This window comes from Chiloscyllium punctatum, chromosome 9 (assembly GCF_047496795.1).
Source record: "Chiloscyllium punctatum isolate Juve2018m chromosome 9, sChiPun1.3, whole genome shotgun sequence".
Taxonomy (NCBI): domain Eukaryota; kingdom Metazoa; phylum Chordata; class Chondrichthyes; order Orectolobiformes; family Hemiscylliidae; genus Chiloscyllium; species Chiloscyllium punctatum.
This window is the reverse complement of record NC_092747.1, coordinates 65,305,979-65,322,901: the sequence shown is the minus strand read 5'-3', so window position 1 is coordinate 65,322,901 and position 16,923 is coordinate 65,305,979.

Below are 16,923 nucleotides of genomic sequence, written 5' to 3'. Positions count from 1 at the left end.
AGGCTGGTAGAATTACAGCATTTAAAAGGCATCTGGATAGGTATATGAATAGGAAGGGTTTAGAGGGATATAGGCCATGTGCTGGCAAATGGGATTAGATTAGGTTAGGATATCGAATCAGCATGGACGAGTTGGACCAAAGGGGCTGTTTCTGTGCTGTACACTTCTATAACTCTATGACTCTATCAGAACTTTTCCCTTTCATGAAAAACATGAAGGTTTTAAGATTGTCACTCCTCAGACTCTGGCTTATTGCTTTTTCTGGCAAGGGGTTACTAGGTGCAGGAAGTCTGGAGATGAAGCCTAAGGTCAACCATGGTCATATCAAATAGCAGAGGAGGCTTAGTGGGCTGCATGCTTTTCCCTTACTCCACTTCTTATGTGTATCTTCTTATAGTCAAGTACCCTAGCTTGCATTGCATCCAGATGAGGAAAGTGTTGACTGGAGGAATGTACTTCTCTTTGTATGAACTCACAGAGCAGAGATGAGAAGAAAGGCCTACACATTCCTCAGGATAACAGTGGCTTGCAGAGTCAACTGATGGAAAAATTGTGGTCAAAAGTGGCTGTGCTGTCACTTGGAGCATCTGCAGATTTCAATTGGCATTGAATGCATCGAGTCTTTATTTCTGAATCCATAGTCATTTACAGAACTCAGAGATCTGCACAGTGGAAAGAAAAAAATAGAGGGAATGTAGAACACAGATACTAAATGGGGGTTGTTAAACCTGTTTAAACTTGTTAGCACGTAATTTTGGACCTATTTCTTTACTACCAAAATTTGAATTTAGCAGTGGGTATTAAAAAAAGGTATCAACAGTTTTAACTGCAAGAACTCTTTTAGAAACAATTTTCAATCACAAAACTATATTTTGGGGCACACAAATGTTCTGTTAATTAAATCAAATTAAAATCCCATCTACTCACCAATACTGTTCTTTTACAGTCACTCAAAAACCAGAAAGAATTCCCCTTCTCTATCCAATCTGTAGATTTGACATAACTGTTTCTACTGAGTTCTGGTCCTGTAAGCCGAAAAGTCCTTTCTTTGAATATCGACACAACTGAGAGCTTAGGCTTTCTCAATCTTTTAATAATCTGCAATGTCCCAATCAAACACTCTTGGCCTGCAAGTTTGAAAAACCACACATTTGCACTGAGGCAGCTTATTTCCTTAAATGTTCTGAACAATCTCTTATTGTTCTTTGAATGCTATATTTGCAATTGACTTCTTCTAACTGCTCTAACAACTTTGTAGTCACTTTGTGATTGGGATTGTGTTCAAATAACGACCGAATCTGTGAGTGGCGAAAATAGCCTCTTTATCAGCAATCACAGTACCAGTGCAAGGCAGCAATAGCATCCTGAAATACAGTTCTTTCCATAGCCCCTTTATACACCGTTCTTACATATTATTACTATCGGATACATTTCAACTATAGTACACAAAGATTTGAAGGGCTTCTGTCGTAGGAGACAGGAGGTGGGTTAAAAATGTGCTAACTGCTGGCTGCTATTCCTGATGGGATGTCTGGCTGGTCTGCTTGCATAAATAGAGGCGTTAATTCTTTTGTCTTTTAAATTAATAAATGTTAGTAAAAATACTGATACCAGGCCTGTATGCTCTAAATAAGTTAGAAATCGTAATAAAAGAATGAAGGATATTAAACCGATTACTGCAGCTGTATGGTGAGATTTATTTACTATTTGCTGGTATGAGTTTCATTCAATCATGCAATTTCATGTAAGTGCTATTCTGTCAGTTAGTTTCCTAAAGAGATAATGGCCCAGTTCAAAGGTATTTAACAGGTAATATTTTGTGGTGACTTGATGGGCATAGTATTTTCCATATGCTGAGGTAAATACTGCTAGTGGCAGAGGCTGATACAGTGTGGAAGTGCAGTGATGGGTTTGAAAGGGTTGTTTTTCAATTTGGATACTACAGAGCTGCAGTTTTATGAATGAATGAAAGAAATCTTGTTATAGTAAATAATGGGCTTGTAAAAGGTTATGAATTGAACAAATGGGATCCCGGTATTAATTAATATAGTGAGCTGGTGTGTGAGTTAAAAAAGATAACCTATAACACAACATCTCATAACACAATATCTGACAGTAGCTTCCAGCACAAGTAAATGGAATCACACTGCAAGCCTGTCTGGTGATCTTACATCGATTTCTGATGTAATTCTTTGTACACTTCAAATTATTTAATAAATGTTACATAATAATCACCGAATGTTGGAGATAGTGTTATGAGTGTTTTAAGGACAAGCCAGTTGAGAACAACCAGCATGCAACCCAATGTGAATTGTCATTGGGATGTGTTGATTGAAGCAGTCTACCAGTCATTGAGATGTAAAGCCTAAAGACTTGGCATCATACTGGGACACATTGTGCTGAGAACCCAACTCATCTGCCACTATATATACATGCCTTCCTATCCACCTGAGACAATGTCACCTTCCTCAGCTACCACCCTACCCACTTACTCCTCACTCAAATGCCATACATATCACCCACCTAAATACCCTACAACTCTATCTATTCACGCATCTCTTTACTAGCATTCACGCTGTGCACTTCAACTTACTTGATGGAAGATAATTCTATAAAAATATGGTTATAAAAACGTTGCCTGATGCTCCAGCATTGTGACAAAGCTGTTTGGTTGATGATATAGCTTGCTTTCTTGAAATAACTGGGTTTGGAATACCTGACAAAAAAAATTGCAGAACAATGTTGGGGCATGCAGAAGTAGGAGCTGAGGGTTAATTCAATGCTGATTGTAGTCCTTTGGAAGATCCATCCTCAATGATGACAACATGGGCATCACTGGCCATATGATTGCCCATCCCTGATTGCCAAGAAGACGTTTAAGAATCAACCACGTTGCCACATGGTCTAGTGTCACATATAGGCCAGGTAAGGGTAGCTATTTCCTTCCCTGAAGGGGGTTACTGAAACATTGATTTTACCTAACAATCTGCAACAATTACGTTCTGGTATTTTAAAAAATTGAACTCAAATTCCACCATTTGCCCTGGCAGGATTTGAACCAAGGTCCCCAGAACTGGGTCTTTGGAATAATAGCCAGTCATAATGCCACTAAGGCATCACCTCCTCCTTTGTGACTATCCCTGAGATAGGATGGAGTTATGTTACATTTGCCCTCTAAATCAGTACATCCTAAAAATATGTTTAGCCAGGAGATCCAAATTTTGGTATTTTAGATCCATTGTTGGAACCGTAGCCTCTCAGCTCACATCAGCTTTATTCCTGATGAAGGGCTTTTGCCCGAAATGTCAATTTTGCTGCTCGTTGGATGCTGTCTGAACTGCTGTGCTCTTCCAGCACCACTAATCCAATCAATGTTTATAGTTGTGAGACCTCTCAGAAGATCTGCATTGTGATGTAGGGTGCCATAATGAATCTTATGTGGTCACTACATAGCGTATTTCATTAGTCACAATAAGAATTTTGGAAGTATTGACTTTATTTTACATAAAACTGATGGCTTATGTAATTGATTTGTGATAAGTCATGACTTCTCAATTGACCTCTGCACAATCTCACAAAATAGTTATTTTGCTTTTATTAAAAAATTCAGTTGATTCGCATTCACATAATATTAACTTAGATAACACACACTGCATTAAGCAAAGGAGTCAGCAATCCTCTTACAGGAATCTATTACATTTATACTTTTATGTCTTCATTTCTCCACTAAATATTTATAAAGTTGTAAAATTAATACAGGTTCTTTTCTCACAAAATGGCCGAGAACATCAACCAGCCAGTATTAAGTACTGAATATTCTGAATTTAAACTGTTTCTATTATAATGACTTTTCTTGTGAATCTATTTTTCATTATTAGTTTTAATGGTGAATGTTACATGATATGTTATCTTAATTTTCCCTATTATCTTGTGTAAAATATCTCATTGCAAAGGTGCCTGCACCTTATTTTCAAGTGCCATAAGTATGCATTAAAAAGTACATTTGCTGGCTTTTCTCAGCTAATTATTAATCATTGCACCAATGAGTGAATATTTAAAGTGTGAATATTTAAAGCTCAGACTAAAGCTGAGCCACAAAAATGTAATTTATTTCCATATTTGATGTCTATTTTGCAGAAGGAAGTCATTCTTCCTAATTCAGTTCTGTATAGCAGAATGTGAATGCAATGTCATTGATGGAAAAAGCTTTATGTGTGGTATATGTTTAACATAACACACTTTGTGTGAACACATTTTTTGACATTTATACCATACCTAAGTTATCCAAGAGGCAAAGAAAGAATTTGAATTGTTATAAGATTTTTAAAAAATTCATTCACAGGATATAGGCTTTGCTGACTAAGCCAGCATTCATTGCCCACTCCTTATTATTCTGAAGGAGGTGGTGGTGAGCTTCGTTCTTGAAATGCTGCAGTCGATATGATGTTGTTGTGCCCACAGTTTTTTCTGGGAGGATGTTTCAGCGTTTTGATCCTTCAACACTGAAACAACAATAATATAGTTCTTTGTCAAGATGGTGTGTGGTTTGGAGAGGAACTCACAGATAATTGAAATTACTCCACAGGGGCTGGTATCCCATCACTAAGTCACCCTTTATTAACACATGAACAATCCTTGACTAGTAGACCAGATTAACAGCCCCAATGAGGGAACTTATATTCAATGAAGTCCAGCTGGCTGACCTTGTTACAATCACTACACCCTTCCTCCTCTGAGTCCAGGGACATAAGCCAGTCCTTTTTATTTGGAGGGTCTCTGGGGCATTTTAGTTGTGGATCAGGTTCCTCCAACTTGGCATCCAAATTGGGTGGCACATAACAAATGGGAGTTTGCCTCACGAACCAAAAGTACCTCAATGGAATTTCACTCTCTTCTTCTGGTGGTAAAGACATTGAGGTGGCTACTTCCATCATATCCATCTCTGCTTCAGAGGACTTGGCAACTTTTGATGGAGAGGGTAAATCCATGGGATCCAGCAGCATTTCCAACTGTTCTGAGGAGTAGGACATGTTTTGCTCCCACACCATTTGAGAATTTGTAGCTTTCGTATGGTCCAACTGCTTATTCAGGACTATTGCACCTACCCAAACTTTCATATCACTGGTCCTGACCTTGCGTCAACCATGCTTATTACCCAAGCAGGGCCATTTAAAAACACCAAACTTCATCTCTTGCGTCAAACTGTCTCTCTCGCTTGGCGGAGTCTTGCATTCGGCATTGGAGTTCCCGATGCCGTTTTACCCTCATCCCCTCCCCATATCCGAGAAGATCAGACTTAATCTGGTGCAGAATCTTCCACCCGTTAGCATCTCTGCTGGAGCTATCCCTGCAGGTGTGTGAGATGGTCCTATAATCAAATAAGGAACCATGACAGCTTGGTATCTTGATTAGAGTGGTGCTGGAAAAGCACAGCAGGTCAGACAGCATCTGAGGAGCAGGAAAATTGACATTTCGGGCAAAAGCCCTTCATCACCTGGAAAAATAATACTTTCTCTCCATATATTGGACCCAGACCTCGATAGCAGGGTCAAATGAGTTAAACCTCCTAAACAAATGATGTTAGCAACGCTTACCCCAACTCAAGATGACTGTTGTGATGAGTTTCTTCAGGATCATGCTTTACTTTTATCGCCACTGGAATAAATTCACAGATTCTGATATTTCATCACCAATTCTCCTTTATTTACATTTATACAGTCTTTGACTGTAGTACTGCCTATGAATCAGGTATCAAAATGTCAGCATCTCTGATATTCACCCTTCTTATATGTCAGTCAAGGCTCCCTGATTGAACCAGATTAACAGTCCCAATCAGAGAACTCATATTCTCTACAATCTACTTATTTTCGTGCATCTACTGTTCTTGTTGAGATGGTAAAATCATGGATTTGGAACATATTATCTTAGGAGCCTTGGTAAGTTGTTGCAGTGTATCTTGTAGATGGTACACAATGTTGTCATTGTGTATCAATGGCAGACAGGTTGAATGTTGGAAGTTCTGGATGGGGTGTCAATGAAGTATGTCAATCTGTCCAAAATTGTGTTGAGTTTCTTGTGTATTAATGGAGTTCCACTCATCCAGGCAAGTTGAGATTGTTCCATTACACTTTTGAAATGCATCTTGTTAATTATGGTCAGACTTTGAGGAGGTGGGAGATGTGTTGCTTAAGTACCAATGGATTCCTTTTAAAATGCATTCAAATGTTATGTGACAGTCGAACAACATATGAACAAACGATCTAATAATTTGTTTTTAGTGGTACTATTCAGCATACTTTTTAGTACACATTTGTTGTTTTTTCACATTGTACCTCAGAGTCTTTTGAATTCTTCCCAGCAGTTGGAGCTTTTGATTAACATCTCTTCAGGAAGACATTCGATGTAGCACTCCCTCAGTACTGCACTGGGTGGAATACTGTGTTGAGGTTTCTGGAATTGGGATTAAATCCAAAATGGCCTGACTCAGAGCCAAGAGTGCTGTTATACAGCAAAACTTTGAGCATCATTCTACTTAATTCAGATCAGTGAAATAACAAAAGAAGATGTCTGGAAGTAAGCAGATTACAAAGGTTTGGCTCTAATTTATGTCGCTGGATTTGTATCGCTGATCATTGAGCATGGTAATTGTGTAAGCCTTTTAGTCAAATCTAAGGTAATATTTTCAAAAAGAATATTTGTTTAATTGAAAAATTTCACTGTATGGAAATAAAATCTGACTTCCTTTCTCAGCTGCTTAGAGTGGGTTTGAGTTGATACTGAATTCTCCTACCTGGATTGTCTATAAAGAAATTTCTTTGAGAAATAATGCTATCTAAAGGAAACAAGGATCATTAAGCCATTTGTTCTATTTTCCAGGTGTAAAGTGTCTCCTAGTTTATGTTTTATTTTGTTGGCACATTTATGAAAAGAAGCTTGTTTTAATTTGACTTCATTCACATTCTCTTAAGAGTCACTAATGTTAACACAAAAAAACTAATTACTGCTGATTTACTAGAAAGCTGACTAATGAAAGCATTACTAACTTTAACGTACAATAGAAACTGTTGGATATCAAAGACGAGTCCTGATATTTGTATTACTTACTTTATATTGTTTGTCCTTTTTATTTTTTCTAAACTGTCACATCACACTTCTCTATATTCAACATAACCTGCCCACATATCTACCTATGCGCCAGTCCGTTCTCCTGAAGTCTGCTGAAACCTGATTATATTGTTTATTATAGATTTAAACTGTAGACTCAAGTTGAATTTTTGGATCCATTCACAGTGGCAGTAGACCATGAATCTGAAAGTTCGAAGGGCAGATTTTCTATGGCTTTTTAACTAGCAAGTAACATTACTATCACTCTTTCAGGATTCCTGGATACATGATCAAAAACATACACTCTTGCTAAAGTTTGGGAGAAGAGTTGTCGCTCGGGTGCTTGTTGTTGTGGTTCTGTTTGCCGAGCTGGGAATTTGTGTTGGAGACATTTTGTCCCCCGTCTAGGTGACATCCTCAGTGCTTGGGAGCCTCCTGTGAAGCGCTTCTGTGATCTTTCCTCCGGCATTTATAGTGATTTGTACCTGCCGCTTCCGGTTGTCAGTTCCAGCTGTCCTCTTGCTAAAAATATAAGTTTTTGAAAGTGGTTGTTGAAATTGTCACTTTTAATTCAAAGAAAAACAGAATGTCCTGGAAATAGGGAATTGGTGATAAATTATATCGAATTTGCCTGGCAACAGACTAGGTGAAGTTACCACATAGAAAGGGGTCTGGATTAAGACATACTGAACTCACATAATGGATTTTAAATGTACATGACTTAATAGTTGCTAATGTATTCAGTGGAAATTTAACATTACGTTAGAGCCGGTGTCAATTCCAGAAACTTGGCTGTTCGTTCTGTATTCCCTTGAGAATCCATCGCACCTACATTTTCCAAAACAGCATACTTGTTTGAAATGGGGATAGCCACAGAAGACTCCTGTACTACCTGCCTACCTCTCTTACCTTTCCAGGAGTTAACCCATCTATGTGACTGTATCTGAGAATTTCCCCCTTCCTATAACTGCCATCCATCACATCCTCTTGCTCTTGTAAATTCTTCTTTGCCTCTAACTGCCTCTCCATTCGATCTGATAGGATTTGCAGCCAACGGCATTTATGGCAGATATAATCCTCAGGAACCTGTAAATGCTCCCTAAGCTCCAACATCTGACAAGAAGAGCATATCACTCTACAAAGGGCCATTTTTGCTTCTTTTAATCAACAGACTCAGAAAATAGCACTGTCTTATTCCTCCACAAAAAAAACTGCTCCAGGTTAAACTAATGCTTATGGCTTATATTTTAAATTGGGCCTCTTACTGGGCCTCTGGCTAGGCCTCTTACCGAGATACTTGTGTCACAGGTGAGGTGCCGGAAGACGGGAGGATGGCTAACATGGTACCACTGTTTAAGAAAGGTGTAAAGGACAAGCTAGTGAACTATAGACAAGTGAGCCTGACGTTGGGTGGTGGGTAAGTTTTTGGAGGGAATCCTGAGGGACAGGATGTACATGTATTTGGAAAGGCAAGGACTGATTAGGGATAGTCAACATGGCTTTGTGAGTGGGAAATCATGTATCACAAACTTGATTGAATTTTTTGAAGAAGTAACAAAAGAGGATTGATGAGGGCAGAGCTGTAGATGTGATCTATATGGACTTCAATAAGGCATTCAACAAGGTTCCCCATGGGAGACTGGTGAGCAAGATGAGATCTCATGGAATACAGGAAGAACTAGCCATTTAGATACAGAACTGGCTCAAAGGTAGAAGACAGAGGGGGGTGGTGGAGGGTTGTTTTTCAGAAGGATTAGTGCTGGGTGCCCGACTTTTCATCATTTATATAAATGATTTGGATGTGAGCATAAGAGGTATAGTTAGTAAGTTGCTGATGACACCAAAATAGGAGGTGTAGTGGGTAGCGAAGAGAGTTACCTCAGATTACAACAGGATCTTGATCACATGGGCCATGGGCTGAGAAGTGGCAGATGGAGTTTAATTTAGATAAATGTGTGGTGCTGCATTTTAGGAAAGCAAGTCTTAACAGGACTTATACACTTAATGGTAAGGTCCTAGGGAGTGTTGTTGAACAAAGAGACCTTGGAGTGCAGGTTCATAGCTCCTTGAAAGTGGAGTTGCAGGTGGACAGGACAGTGAAGAAGGCATTTGGTATGCTTTCTTTTCTTGGTCAGAGTATTGAGAACAGGAGTTGTGAGGTCATGTTGCGGTTGGACAGGACTTTGGTTAGGCCACTGTTGGAATATTGTGTGCAATTCTGGTCTCGTTCCTATCGGAATGATGTTGTGAAACTTGAAAGGGTTCAGAAAAGATTTATAAGGATGCTGTCAGGGTTGGACGATATGAGCTATAGGGAGAGGTTGAACAGGCTAGGGCTGTTTTCTCTAGAGCATCGGAAGCTGAGGGGCAACCTTACAGAGGTTTATAAAATTATGCGGGGCACGGATAGGATATATAGATAAAGTCTTTTCCCTGGGGTGAGGTAGTCCAGAACTAGAGGGCATAGATTTAGGGTGAGAGGGGAAAGATATAAAAAAAACCTAAGGGGCAATGTTTTCACTCAGAGGGTGGTACGTATATGGAATGAGCTGCCAGAGGATGTGGTGGAGGCTGGTACAATTGCAACATTTAAAAGGCATCTGGATGGCTTTATAAATTGGAAGGGTTTGGAGGGATATGAGCCAGGTGCTGGCAGGTGGGACTAGATTGGGTTGGGATATCTGGTTGGCATGGACGGGTTGGACGGAAGGGTCTGTTTCCGTGCTGTACATTTCTATGACTCTGTGACTCTAACATGACTACTTTCTATTGCTGAAACATTTCTTGAAAGGGAGGCCTTGTCTGTCTGTGTCTTGCACAAGTTACCAAAGATCAACCTGAAGACAATTGCAGAAAAATATTTAAGAGTGGGATTAAGAAAGTCAGAAATTGATGAAATTTGGCTTAACGTTTGAACCTTGAGGAAGGAAAGTGTAATCCACATCACCTACAAGTCGAGTTAGAATGGGTTTTTAAAGGATTTACCAGGAATTTGAGCCAGAAAGGCAGAAACTTGAAGAAAAAGGAGAAATGAAAGAAATTAATTTGAGAAAGCGATAGTAGTGAAAAAAAAGAATTTGAGAAAGAATCGGAAAAGGAAAGAAGAAAGAAAGTTATTGAAACTTGAATTAGGGCAACAGAACAAAAGAGTCAGAAGCCTTATATTTGAAAGAAAAGAGCATGAAAGAAAAGAAGCAAAACTGGAATAAGGAAAATCAGAACGGAAATCTGAACTCATGAGAGAAAAGCTTAAATTACACAACTGGGGAAGCAGGGAAATTTGACAATTATTCAGGAATAAACCCTAGTTCTAATTTGGCAAGGAATACTTGATTAGAGCCAAAATTCAGTTTGGAAGGACATGAAATGCATTTTGTCTTATTTGAAAAAAAAATGCTCCGCAGTTATAATAATGCCAAGAATGCTAGATAGTTTTATTGTAAAACATTTTTGTAGGGCAGGTATTAGAAGTGTGCTCATTGCTCTGTTATATACAACCATATGATTATGTTATGGTGAAGACTTTTCATTCATTTGTACCAGAAGCTTACATGCAAAGGTTTGGGAGGAAACTTTGGGAGGAGACAGAATCGGATTTTTATGAAATGTGTGATACAAAAGGAAATTATATTGAATAATTTGACATCACATGACATAATTGGAATAAGTTTTGATTACAAATAATTGTGATCTAGACGCCAAGGATTCAAAAGTGATCACAACATGCTACTTTTGAGTATGTAGTCGTAAAATTTCAAAAATGATAACAACTTATTAATTTTGTATGTGCAGGCATATAGGCATCAAAATGCAGCTTCGTACATGTTACAATATATAAATGATAAACACCCCTTGCCAGGTGTTCTTAAATTTTTCCTAAAAGTTTTCCTCACCGATGTGACTGAAAGAAACATGGGATACTTGAACAGAAGAGGGGGATTGGGGGAGATGATAAACAAATAGTCAGCAACATAAGTAACAATGAAAAATGTGGCAACATCAGGAGAAAAATGAGTGTAGTGAATTCAATTTAAAAATAAATTGAAAAATAAAAGCTATCAATTTACCAACTCGCAAAATCTCCTTTGACAGCAGCATCCAAACCATCTGTGCCATCTAGAAGGATAAAGATAGCAGATGTGTATCAAATAATACCTGCTCCAGAGATTTCTAAAAAGATTGATTTTAAACAATGTATACATCCACCTGCACGTTCACCTCCAAGTCACACATCACCTTGATTAGGAACAATATTACACTTTCTCCACTGTCACTGAGTCAAAACCTTGGAATTTCCTTCCTAACACCTTCATCAAATTGTGCCCTATTTTTGATTGCTGAGATCCCAAAGTTGATTCAAAATGTAAAAGTAGAGCCACTTTATCCCACCACCATGAGCTTGCTATTTACATGGAGGAGTTGCTCTGCAGGCTGCTTTTAGGAATTGCTCTCGCCCGGGGTTTGGTACAGTCCAATATCCAGGCTAGCCAACTGCCCAAAAAAACTGGATGTCAAAAGAAAGAAGCAAGATGAGAAAAAAATGAGAAAGATGCATTGTGAATAAAACATTTTTAAAGAAAACCTATATGACGCACCAGTGGCCTAGAGATTCTGATGGTCGAACAGTCTTTTGAGGAAAACAGAATGAAGTTATAAATCAGAACCCGCATGCAGAATCCATGTGCAGATGCTCTGTGGGAATTGCCTGGGAAATTTAAAATTCTGAAGGATAATTTCTTTCTGTCTAGAACCTCTTGAAAGCATCCATTCAAGTCAGAGAATTCAGAGAGTTTTGATTCAGTTAGGCTGATGGTTACCCAGGAAACAATTACTTACAGTGTGAAACAGGCCCTTCGGCCCAACAAGTCCACACCGACCCTCCGAAGACCAACCCACCCAGACCCATTCCCCTACTTTTACCCCTTCACTTAACACTACGGGCAATTTAGCATTGCCAATTGCCAATTTGGCACATTTTTGGACTGTGGGAGGAAACCGGAGCACTCGGAGGAAACCCACGCAGACACGGGGAGAATGTGCAAACTCCATACAGACAGTTGCCTGAGACAGGAATTGAACCTGGGTCTCTGGCACTGTGAGGCAGCACTGCTACCCACTGTGCCACTGTTCTCCTCGAATTCCTGAGGAATTATTCAGTTGAATGCTTGACACTAAATGCTTTTTCAATTACACCCTGCAACACCTTGTATGCCCCAGACCACTGATAACCACATCCCAACATGACAATCCTCATCCACCACCAGTATGGCAACCATTGCTTCCTCTGCTGGTCTGACCTCATTATCGGGTTGAGTGAAGTGTTCAGAAAGGAATGATCACAGACAAGGTGGAGCTGAGGGAGTGGTGATTACTGTCAGAAGGGGTTTGAGGGGGGTGAGGGAGGAGTGATCATTAACAGGGTGTGGGGTTGGAGGACCAGTGACCACCTTTCAGGAGTGGGGGTGAAGGAGCTGTGATAGCTGTTATAGGGTTGTCATTATTGCTGATATAAGGGTCAGGAAATAATGATCACTGTCAATGGTGGCATGAAGGAGGGGTCATTGCTGTCAGGGGTGTGGTGCTCACTGTGCCTTCTGGGCGTTAAGACCAGACAAATATCAGGCTTGCCTTTTCAGGTTTGCTGGAAATATACATGCCTAGACTCACGTATATGAACACACCCAATGTTATCCTTCCCTCCACATCTGATCCCCACTGAATCGCAGGATTACACCTCTCTATCTGCTGACTGGGGATTACACAATGTTCCTTACCCTGTCTTTTTCCTATACCCAACCCTAACCCTTCCACACTTGGGAGTACACATCTTCACCTTCCTCTCACATGTCTGGATTACAACCCTTGGTTTCAAAATTTTTGGAATAACACTGCCACTCCTTCAAGCTTGGGACACTCTTCCTCCCGATCCTCAACTCTTCTTCTATACAGATGCCTCTGTCACCTCCTTCCCAATCCCCAAGTTCAATGTCTCTTTTACCTCTCCCCAAAACATGGGACTGGCTATACTGGGAGAGCTGGAGCTCAGTGGAAGACCTCATTTGCAATGGAAAAACTGGGAGGTGGAGTGTGGAGAAGAGGAGGGCAAAAGAGAGAGAGGAAAATAGTAGGGGAAGGAGGTGAGAGATAGACAGGTAAAGATGAGTTGAGTTCTGAATATAGAACATTACAGTGCAGTACATTCCCTTCACCCCTCGATTGTGCGCCGACCTGTGAAACCAGGGATATAGGTAAAGTGTGTGGGATATAGGTAAAGTAGTGTTACTTCTGCAATCATAATTATTTATGCAAGGTAAATGCACTCACACTAGTGTATAATTGTTTCAACCAAGAGCTGAGTCAACAAGAATGAAAACTATGTGAGGAAATCTATAATTGTTTTTGTATTAGCTAAAATGTACATACAAGAATGAAACATGCCTGCAAACAATGGTAGATGTTACAGACAAATAGATAAGGTGCTGTGAGGGGAGGGGGTTAAGCTAGATATGCTTGTACAAGCAGTAGTTATAAGCATCTGTTTCCCACTTCTGCAAAAACACAAAAACAAACCCCAATTAAAAGGTCATAAAGATCAATATGGTTGGGGAAAGGGAGGAAATGTCACAGGTAGGGGAAGTAGATAGTAGTGAAGGAGGATATACCTAACAATGGACCACAGCAGAATATGGTGAAATGGCCAAGTAAAACTTGTACTTTGTTATGCACAAGGCTGGATAAGAGATAAACAATATAATGGGCACCGGGTTTGCAGTAGTGAATCCTATATAAGATATGTACTTGCTAAACTCTGCGTGCCCTATTTTAGGCACCATGCTTGCAGCATATAGTAAACATACTGATTGCTTCAGATCTTGTCTCGGACTGAAATTATTGAAGTGAGTGAGCTTTGTTTCTCACAAGCCTATCTAACCTACACTATTCCATTAAAATCCATATGTTTAACTATTGACCATTTAAATGCCCTTAAAATTGGCGAGTCTATTACTGTTGCAGGCCGGACATTCCATGCCCCTACTACTCTCTAGGTAAAGCAAGTACTCCTGATCTCTGTCCTATATCTATCACTTTTAATTTAAGGTTATGTCCCCTCGTGCTAGCCATCACCATCCAAGGAGGATGGAAGACAGAAAGAGACAGAAGGAAAGAGTGAAAGAGAGGGAAGTGAACAGAGAGGAAAGGAGTGGTGAGGGGGAAGAAGGAGAAGAGACAACAGAGGATGGAAAAGTGGCAAGTAGGGTAGGAGTGAGCAGGCAGGAGTTGTGGAGTGAGGGTAGAGAACGGATAGTGAGGGAAGCGTGAGAGAAGAGAGAGGTAGAGTGTAAGGGGAGGATAATAATATATAATGCTATGATAAGAACATTATATTACAATAAATTCACTAAATATAGTAATGATAAAGACAATATAATTAAAGCAAAGGCTACTACAGTGATCACAGTAATGGTTTGACTCTGCTAACCACATATTTCATGGCATTGCATGTAACTTTGACTTAGAAAAAAGAAGTCTAAGACTCCTTATGATCGAGATAACTTCTGCCTTGATTCATTTTAGGCTAAGGCATTGTTTTGGTGCTCTTTGTTTTAGCTTCATTCGTTACCAATTCATTTCCACTGATATCTGTTGAATGTTGCTGACTGCTTTAAGGGCAAATAATTGTTTGCAGTTGATGTAGTTTGATTGCTATGTGATTTCATTTCAGGTTCATTGATTTCAGCAGATCACAATTAGTTGCCAAACAATGACCAAATGAATGCTTTTGAACACATTATTGCACCTGAATGCAATCAAATGATGTTGTACACAGAATGCTATCAAAACTTTCTGGTAGGCCTTATTGACATATGTTTGAAAAATTCCTTTCAACAGTTTGAACACAAAGCCCTTATTCTGGCCTTGAAGAAACCCATTTGTACCACTTAAAAGTTTGCAGCCTGAAGTTGTTCTGTACAAAGTCCACTCTGTCCAGCACGAAACAAATGAAGTTGGGATACTAATTCTTTCAAGGATTATGATTGATCCTAGGTAAAATGTTCAAAATGATGACATAAATGTAAAAGCTGCAACAGCTTCACCTCAACAATCTTTAGCAATCTGATGTCTGTAGACCAATTACAATGTCAGTAGTTTTTTGTATATCACCAAATCATTTACCGAGAAACCTCGATTATCTGAATACCAATTATCCGAAAATTGGATTATCCGAAGGAGATCTCGAGGTCCCTATAGAAACATTACATCAAAGACACTGATCGCGTCTTTTGTTTACTGTGTTTACAGGCACCGTCTCCAAATGACTGACCTCCTGCCCTCCCTCTCCCCACACTTTCCCTGGAGCTCTACAGAGGGGTGTACTGTAAACCCCACCCTTCCCAGATAATCTGACCAACATTGTCCTGTACAGGGCAGAGGTGGAACCTGTCAAAACGTTGCAGTGAAAAGTTGTGTGTGTGGCTGTATATTTTAAAATAAATGGATGCTTCATTGTGCGAATATCATCTCAAAGTATTTTAAATGAATGAAGTGCCATAAACTTGTCAAACAAGGGATTTACAATGAGTAACACTTGAAGGACTATTTTACAAAGTCCAATACTGTAAATGGAACTTCAAGAACAGCAAATATGTATTACATATTTACATGTGCACTCCCAATGCGTGCATCCATGATTATCTGCTCTGTGTTAGTTGCTTGAGAGTTCTCGTGGCATCTCTGGGTCTTACAAAATCTACCTTACACTCAAAATGTCAGAAAACTGCTGCTACAGTGAAGTGTCGTTTATTTTTTTATTAGTCATTGCAATTTTCGTGCAGCATTTTGCAATATCAGTTATTTTGTTACAAATTCTTTTTCATACTTCATGAAGCTTAATATTGGAGTGTGAACCTTCAAATATAGTATAGTAATGGCTGTTTTTTCAGTTTTTGCAAGCTGGTAAATGTCATGCCTGTCATTTGTCAAGATGACTGACTAAAGCAATCTAAGCAAAGATTATAGTCTCCACTGAGTGCTTCTCTAATTAATAATGCCCTTGCATGAATATAACTTTATCAACATTTAGCAATTTGGCATCATGCCAAGACACTTCCAAGCTAAACTGGTGTCTTGAATTACAGCAAAAATTCAGATAGTTCTGGACAGCAAGATAGGAAATAAAACAATAAAACATAGCAATTTAGTAAATTTGTAGAAAATGAACATTATTTGCCTTCCTAAGAGCTGCGAGATAGATAATTTATTTTTGGATACATCACTAAATAAAAACTAATGTTAGACTCTTCTGCTGTTTGCAGTCCTGCTGCACATTATATCTGAGCTTTCACTCATTCCATGGTATGGTGCAAACATGTGGATACTGTTCAATACCATTTGGCACAAGATCTATGCAGTCTGAAATGCCTTCCATTGCCTGTACCTAAATTTGATGTGTTACAAGCATCCTTCTTTTGAAAGCAAAGATAATGGTATATGAAAATCCAGGCTCACTGGGATGGAGAGAAATATTCTGATACTGGCCATCATCCTCTTCTTCCTTGACTTCCTTTCCCAGTTGCCCCATCTCAATCAGGTTGCTGGTATTGCTGCACAAAGTCCATGCTGTGCTGTTATATCTCAAATTGTGAATACTTCTTTGAAAAAAACAAGCATAGATTAATAAAAAATGATTTTGTGCATGAGGACAATAAAGAGAATAAACTAACTACTATGGCTACAAATATAGAACTTTATATTTTAAGGAGGGGACTGATGGAAGAAAAAAGAGGAATTTTATTAATGTTACATGTGTCAGAAAATTCC